The sequence below is a fragment of the Sciurus carolinensis genome, chromosome 9 (assembly GCF_902686445.1).
Source record: "Sciurus carolinensis chromosome 9, mSciCar1.2, whole genome shotgun sequence".
NCBI lineage: Eukaryota > Metazoa > Chordata > Mammalia > Rodentia > Sciuridae > Sciurus > Sciurus carolinensis.
In genome coordinates, this window is record NC_062221.1 from 57,797,283 (window position 1) to 57,805,952 (window position 8,670).

General features: G+C 41.2%; 1 long non-coding RNA gene across 2 annotated transcripts; it reads left to right on the forward strand.

Annotated features, from left to right (window-relative positions):
- Positions 1-133: 133 nt before the first annotated feature.
- LOC124992597 (uncharacterized) lies at positions 134-7,092 on the forward strand. 2 transcript variants are annotated; one of them, XR_007110151.1, is made up of 6 exons: positions 134-556; positions 3,726-3,852; positions 5,003-5,103; positions 5,275-5,370; positions 5,556-5,627; positions 6,840-7,092. It is a non-coding gene; the product is annotated as an uncharacterized LOC124992597 (long non-coding RNA). The 2 variants fall into 2 exon arrangements; XR_007110152.1 differs by lacking the exon at positions 5,003-5,103.
- The last annotated feature ends 1,578 nt before the right edge of the window (positions 7,093-8,670 follow it).

Sequence of the window (8,670 nt, forward strand, 5' to 3'; positions counted from 1 at the left end):
ACGTGGCAGGGGAGGACACGGTGTCAGCTCTCTGGATTTTTTACCTCCTCTACCCCATAAAATTCCCTCAAAGTCACAATATTTTCCCACTTTCCAGCATATTTCGAAGTCCTCACAGGATAATCGTCTTGGTTATGGATGTCCCGGTTCGAGACTCGAGGGGCCAGAAGGCAGCCCTCCCTCCCGGAGCCCCGCATGATGGTACGGCCTGCTCCGCCACTGTCACGTGGGCGCCTCCTGTGTGACGTCGACGTCTTCGCTGTAGCAAAGCTCGGCCTCTGGAATTCTGAGAACTAATTTGCTATTCGGTGACATAAGAGGGGGAGTGCGCTTTGCTTTCCCGGGGTCTGGGGCTAATTCTTCCTCTCTTACCCATATACTCAGCTCCTCGAGCTAAATGCATAAAAGGGAGCGAGAGATTTGAACCACCGGAACGAGTATGTTATATACAGTAGGTTTAGAGAGACGAGTAAGAGGAAAAAAACAATAAACACCACAGCTCTCTCCAGCTAAAATATTAGGCACCACGGGAAAAATATTTGCCAAGCAGTGTTCGGTGGGTTCATTTGCTTTATTTTTATTTGGGACTCGGGTGGAGGGTGTTTTTGAGCTTTTTCTTTTTGGTGTGATGACTTGGGTTTTCTGGTTGTTGTATTTTGATGATTTTCGGATTTTTGCCTCTGATTTTTGCCTTTTGCAAGTTTGTGGTGTTACGTAAAGCTTAGGATCCGTCATCGGTTGATTCTTGTTTTGTGTGTGTTCTTTCTCTCCCTATCTACTCACTCAAGCATTTAAAGAAGATGTATTATTTCAATACTGATACTATTGAAAAACCGCTTACATTTTTGATCATATGTGATCGTCCCAACCCCCATTTTTGCCCTCTTTGGTGCAATTTCCTTTTCCTCTTGGACTTTTACTGAAGAGAGGCTCTCCTGCACTGGAGAGAAATGCTCCAAAGATTTGTTTTGTTTTGGTTTGTTTCTTTCCAGGACAGCAAGTGGTGGGTTTACTCTTTCTGTTATTGTTGACTCTTGGGGAATTTCTTGTTGCAAGAAACGTGTGTACTTGGGTATGTGTACGGGTGTGTTCTCCAAAATTCCGTGAGCCAAATACATGTTTGTGTTTTGCTTTTCCTTAAGGTCTTGATTTTTTTTTTCCCGGGCTTGTTTCAAGGTCGTTGTAAAAAATCTCTTCAGTCAGTGTTGAAGGGATCAGCCGGAGGTAATTCTGAAGGCCTGCCGTGCCAGTATCACAGATACTGCGTGTATTTAGAACAGACTGTGCTACAACTACGACGCACGGCACCGAGCACAGCCCTCTCAGTTCTGGAGTTGAAAGGAGGAGGAGAGGGGGAAATCTGTCTTTCCCTTTTTCTTTCTACCTTCTTTTTAAAGGCGAATGCAGTGCAGAACTATTTCACTGTGGGCCCTGGTTGGTTTGTGCAGGGCTGCCAGTTTCCCTAATTAAATGTTGGTTGGGGTTTTTTCCCCTCCTACTCATCCCTCAATGAGGGAGATTCTTGTTTCTTTTATGTCTCTCTCTTAGAAGAAGGGTGTGAGGGGAAAATAATATTTCAGATTCCTCAAGAATTAACCCAAAATGTTTGGACCAGAAGCAGCTTTCAAAGGTCAGACTGTTCTGAGCTTTGGCTATGAGAGTCCTTCAAGCGACTCATTAAATCACAGATGAGTTCTTAAATGTGCCACAATATTTCTTCACATATTAATTTCTAATAAAGGTATCTCTCCAAACAATCTATCTATTGCAACCCTAAATTTGGATCTATAATGGAGAAGGGACCGGAGCTTTGAAAGATTGCTGGTTGTTTCCTGAGATATTTGGGTTTTCTTTCACTGACAGTCACATAAGAAGTTTCAGATATGGCCGAGAATGCTGTTGTTGATGCATCCCTACCCCACAACACACCCCTTCAAAAGGCTGTGTCACAGGTTTTATGACTAGGGGAAGTCCAAAGGGGCTGATTATTTTCTACAAGGGCTGGAGCTTAGGAAATATGCATAAGTGTCTGTCCCTGTGAAATCTGAATATTTTAATACTTATTGACAGATGGATTACTGCAGCCTCTGCAGAAAAGCCAGTCTTGTGAAGGGTTTTTGAAAAAATATATAGGCCTAATCCTGTCACTGTTGTTGAACATTTTACCCCAAAGACACATGACTTTGTCAAGTGCGGATTCATTCCGCCAGTAGACAGAATGTCTGCCTTTTTATATGAGTCCCCTTCTTTCTTGTTTTGAAGAGTTTTAAACAGATACCACTGGTTTCAGAATGATACCCCAATTTTGCTGAAGCCTTTTCTTTTGTATTTATATATCTGATTTCTATTTTTTATAAGCTTATAAACACTTTCGGGTTTCTCAGATGCATCTATGTAGCTTAGAATGTGAGGTGTTTGGCTCTGCTATATTAACTGGCCCTATAACAGTATTATTTTTGTGATTTTTGGGGAGTCACTTTTCTGGTCAAAATTGTTATCTGCCTCATCCACTGTCCTACACCCTAACTTTAAATACATAGCTTGTCCCTCCTGTGTTTCCTTTGCCACTCCACTCTTAGCCCCATGGGGGCGCTGCAGAGCAAAGGGAAATCTGCTCCCTCAGGCAATGGAACCAGACAGAGTGGGGGCGGGGAAGGAATTCACCCTTCTCCTACCAAGGCCCTCTTTAATTCTCTGCAGGGAGCCTGAGACAGGAGAACCCACCAGGCCTGCTTTATAGATAATTAACCCCATCACCAGGGACTTCAGACCTTCGCAGCACATTATTTCTGGGACCAAGTGCCAGAGTTCCACATTTTTTCTATTTTTTTTTTTTTTTTTTTTGCCAAATCAATGTGTTTACATAGAAAGAAATTGACCAGAACAGAAAGAGACCCATTGGGGAAAGAGCGGGGGGAGGGTTTGGGGGGGAGGGAGAGGATTATTGAAAATATTCTAAAGATAGACACTTACTTTTAGGTGAATCTGTTTCTCTCGAATAAATGATGAGGAAAATTGTGCACTCTCTTCACAATCTCTTCAATTCCTAGGAAAGTAACTTATCAAATTTTATGCCAATTTTATGTCTTCTTGAATGTCCTTCCTTCTCTCATTCTTGATCTCTCCCCCATGGGTCCCAGTTGTTATCATGGGCCTCCCTCACCCTAGCAGTGCTATATTATAGAAGTAAAGAAATGACTGACCTGGATATATTCAAATTCTATTAAGTCGTGCTTAAGAAACCCTAAAGAGTTTCTCAACTTTTGGGGTCTTATGAGTGATTCCTATAGATTTGGGGACACTGTATATCAACTAGTGCCATGATTAAATGGTTAATGGTTATTAATACTCAGAATATAGGACTAGGTAGCTTCCTTGCCCCATGGACTAAGCATAGGAATAGGTCCCTGATCACAGCTGCTGGGTAAATATAAGCTTTATTACAAAATAAAATAGCCTGGTCCTAATATTACATCTATTTAAGGAAAGGAACACATTTCACATCCAGTTCCCCTCACAAAACCTCCCTCGCAATTCAATCATAGCCGAAAAGGAACCTGTCCTTGAAATAAACTGTCTTCTTTCTAAGGGGGCTCAAAATGGGAAGTGGGTTTCACCTGTCAGGAACTTCTGGTACCCTGGTAGATCTATATCACAGAATTAGAGATTTTTGAATTGGAAGGAATGTTCAGATCAATCACTCCTCCGGGCTTCTTTCTTTGCAGAGGATAGGCTTGCTCCTCACAAGAGGTGCGTGTCACTCTGGCAACACAACTGAAAATGGGTCTGTGTGGTTTGATGGTCCTATGTCATTTTAGAAGATCAGGTTGACCTGACAACCTGGGTTTGAAGGTGAGTATCTGGTCTTCTTGCAAAAGTGAGGAAAACAAGTCAAGTCTACATGGGGCCCTGTGAATACTGGAAACTGGTTCTCAGAACCAACTCCAGGTAATGATAAGCATGGGAGTCTGGATGGTCTTCTGGGTTTGGTTAAGCGTGTTACTTGCAGTTACTTGCCAGTACTTTTGATGGGTACGGGGAATGTTATCTGGCTTGTTAAAATCACCTGTTTATTGCGAATCCTTCATTTAAAACTGTTGTAAACAAGCTCCATGTATTATCCTTGGACCAAGGAAAAAGTTTCTTAGTATGTTTTAAAGAAATATAGGAGCCTAAGGGTATAGGGCTCACAGGTAGAACTCTTGTGTAGCATGCTCAAGAACCTGAATTCTACCAGCAGTACCACCAAAAAAAAAAAAAAAAGAAATGAAAATTAAATTGAGCAGAAAGTTTTGAGACATAAAAAGGAAAAAAAAAAAAAAAAGAGGATGATTTCCAGCCACTACCTTCTGAAAAGGAAGTGTCAACATTTAGTTTTGATCCACATGCTGCTGCCTGCTTTCAGGCTTTTTATTATTCTATTTTCTCCCCTTCAGCAAACCTTTTTCAGCCAGGCTCAGAGCTTCCCCCGAAACACTGATTTTCCACACTTTTCTCAGTTATTTAAAATGGAAATAAATGTCTGGAGTTAAAAATAGAGAAGTGATGGGGTGGGGGCACACAATCATTTGTTTATTGCATTCGATCACTGTTTTGAATAACAGGGTTTTCACTTCCTATGAATCCTTAGCGTGAGGGAACGCAGCAGCTGGATTCTGGGAGGGATGAGGAGAGGAAGGCACTTGAGTGTTTGTAAACTCAGGGCGGTCCGCCCGCCCGCCCGCTGCCCTGCCGGCCCTGCCCGACTGCTGTACTTAGCTGTCTCTACTACCTAAGGCTAGAAGTGGAAAAACTTGATTTGCGTGTTGTGCCTGCATTTTTTTTTTTTCTCCCTGCCCCACACCGCCCTCTGTACACCTGACCATGCACAAGCCTATCTGCAGCGGCTCCATGGAGGGAAAGCTGGAGAGCGGAAGAATGTGCGGAGGGAGGGCGGGCTCGGTACTTTTCCATTCACATCTCCACAGTGGCTTTTCTTGTTTATTTCAACCTCCACCCGCAGGAACCTTTCAGCTGCCTGAAATTCGAGTCATTAAACTGTTCCCTTAGGTCAGACTATAGAGGCTGGTGCATGTTTCCAACATGTCAGTGTCTATGTGACTGGTATGTACACACATACACACACACACACACACACTCTCTCTCTCTCTCTCTCTCTCTCTCTCTCTCTCTCTCTCTCTCTCTTTCTCTCTCTCTCCCCTAACTCCACGGGTGCACAGTGGGAGAAGAAAAAGCTGGAGTTATTGCCAGAAAAACCTTGGTTTCTAATTACAGCTCTGCCTGGAACTTTATATGGGACATTTTGCAAAGCCACTGCGGAGGACTCAGTTTCCTCAGCCGTGTGAAGGAATAACCCAGATGATTTGCGGGGTGCGTGTCTACTCTGAGTTTCTTACCTTTACATCTAGATAGATGTTTACATAACTTTAGGGTGGGGGTGGGAAGGAGCTGTGTGTACATGTGTACAGGGGGTGGAGCAAAGGGTTAAAATGTAATTCTAAGTAAAGAAGGCAGTCGCAGAATCCTCACCTCTATCAATTTTTAACCAATTGTAGACCAAAGTCTGGGATTATGCTGAGTGAGTCCAAAAGCCAAATGAAGATTTTAAACGTTAAGAGTTGGAGGAGGTAGGTTCTAAGACCTTGTACCTTTGATCTCCAGCATTAGTAATCAGATGTGACAGTTCCCAAGTGCCTTTTCTGCCCTATAGTTATTTTCCCCCATCTGTTTGTTTTTGGAAACCGTGCCAGTCAATGATAGGAAGGAGATGACACTTGTAAATGGGGTAATCTTTAAGCCACTGGGTTCCATGTGAATGCTGAAAATATTTCATAACATTAGGAAGGAGGGGCAAAAGGAAGGAAAGAGGGAAGAAGGGAAGGAAAGAACTAGAGAGACTGACTCCTGGTAAGAAACTAAGAAGTGGCTCAGCCATCTCTGCATTAAAGGTAATTGTTTGAAGTCAGAGGAAATAACATATGAAGAGTTTGCCCTTAAAAAAAGAGAGAAGATTGAGACTCCACCTACCAGGCAAACTTGAAAGCAATAAAGGAATACTATCAACATTTCCTATACATTTTCCATCAACATTCTTCAAAAGAAATGTCCAAAGTTTCTCGTTTCTCAGGCATGATTATCCAGCATTTAACAGACCCCAGCATCCTCAGGAAATAATAAAGTGACTCCTGTTTATCAGTAATGACCTCCGTACCATCCCTCCTCCCTTAGCTTGTTTAGACTCTCTGGTATATTGGAACTAGGCTCAAGGAGGGGTGAAACCAATTTCATTCCTTCATTGTGAAACTACTGAGGTTATGCAAGAACTGGAAGAGTCTTTAGCATTATCCAACTCACTGCTACTGATTTTATATTATTGGAAGTTGAGGCCCAGACAGAATTTGCCACATACACTGTCACCAACAGAGCTGGATTCAGAACTTTAAGTGCCTGGGTTCTAAATCCTCTATGCTTTTTCCATAGTTTACTAATGGGTAGTCTTCAAAAGAACCATTTACTATGGACTCATATTCAGAGAAGTCCCCAAACTGAGACTTTTGACAATATCTGCACTGGGTTTATGTTAGTGGTACACTGATATGATTGAAAGAACGCCATCATACTTAAGTTTTACGTGGGTCACGGTGGAAGGCAATAGGGTCCTAAAGTATTGTGATGCAATATTGGTAATAAACCTATAATTGTCCTATGAACAGTCTTTTTACAGTTATGTGTATGCTAGTGTTAAAAATGTAAGATTTGAAATATATTTGTCCTAGAAACAATGGCAAGCAGAAAGCCTGCCTAGAGCTCAGATCTTGGTTTCTAATGTCATTCCCTAGTGACAAAAACCAGGGCTGCTTAGAGAGATGGCTGAGTCTGGGACTGGGACAAGAGGCCTACAAAATGAGAATGGAACATCTTGTAGTACCATGAAGTAAGGAGTTGCTGAAAGCAAAACGTTTATAGGAGATATTTCAAGGACACACAGGAACTTGAAGAACTCCCAACAGCCAAAGCTGGAATAATTTGAGAAAAAAGAAGAAGAAGGAGTAATATGTGGGATTATAACCCAAAATAGAAAAAAAAAAAAAACACACAAAACATGAGTCTGTACTGATATAAATAAATCATTGAATAAATTAATAAATGAGAGAGAAGAGATAAATATTCCATGCAGAATTCCAAGTAATTTATTCATTTTTTTGGTTATAGGTGGACATAATACCTTTATTTTATATTTAAAATATAAAATATTTTATATAGGTGGAATGAGGCTTGAACCCAAGGCCTCATGCATGCTAGGCCAGCACTCTACCACTGAGTCACAACCCCAGCCCTCAAGTAATTTATATAGATAAGTTGCCATCAAAAGAGGGAAACATAAATCCCTACTCTTTTTTTTTTTTTTTTTTTTTTTTTTTGGTGGTGCTGGGAATTGAACTCAGGAGCTTTGTACTTTTGAGCTATCTCCCCAGCAACTGCCCCCACCTTTTAAGTTTTTGAAATTTTGAAACAGGTTCTCACCATGTTGCCCAGGCTGGTCTCAAACTTGTGATCCTCCTGCCTCAGCGTCCTGAGTCACTGGGATTATAGGCATGTGCCCAACAAATCCATGCTCCAAGTGTGTCTGCATCTAATACCTTCTTTCCAAAGATACGATGAAGAGAGAATAACAAAATAGGGAGCAATCTGAAAAAACCCATCTCAGGCAGGCAATCAAGGTCAACATCAACAATAATAATATTATGTATCCTTTATATGATATAATGAAATTGACCCTTTATCTCTGTGGTCTTCTTCCCATAATCCTTACATAATCCTAAGAATAAACATCAGACAAATCTAGTAAAGGTCAGCCCATAATATGCTTAACCAGCAATCCTCAAAACCATCAAGGTCTTCAGAAACAAAGTCTGATTAACTCTCACGGCCTAGAATAACCTAAGGAGACATGACAGTTTCATGTAATGTAGTATCCTGGATGGAATCACAGAATAGGAACAGACATAAAGTCAACCTAAATAGAACTGAATCAGGGATGAACTTAATTAATGATAATGTATCAATATTGTTTCATTATTACAAATGGACTATACTAATTTAAGATGTTAATAATACAAAAAGAGTACAGAGTTATTCTCTGTACCATCTTCTCAATTTTTCTGTTAACCTAAAACTGCTCTTAAAAATAAAGTCTGTTAGCTGGGAAAATATATACCTATGTATTGGGGATTTTTAATTATTATTATTATTATTATGACCAGGAAACTCCAAAAAGTGATCTAGGCCTTTTTTGGAACCACAGATTGAACCCAGGGCTGCTTTACCTCTGAGCCACAAACCCCAGCCTTTTTATCTGTATTATTAGAGACAGGGTCTCACTGAGTTGCTTAGGGCCCCTCTAAGTTGCTGAAGCTGTGATCCTCCTGCCTCAGACTCCTGAGCCACTGGGATTACAGGCATGCACCACCACCCTGACTTGACCTAGGCCTCTCTTAAAATCTGAATTGTCCTCCTCCCCACTCAATCATTTTCCTAGAATAGAGTCAGAGAAATGGGAGACCTTGAATAATATTTTAGTTTACTAAATTGGAAGCAATTTATTTAGTTTCTGAATGCCACCATCTGGATAACACTAGGGAGGCACCAACGGTCAAATATCATTATGGA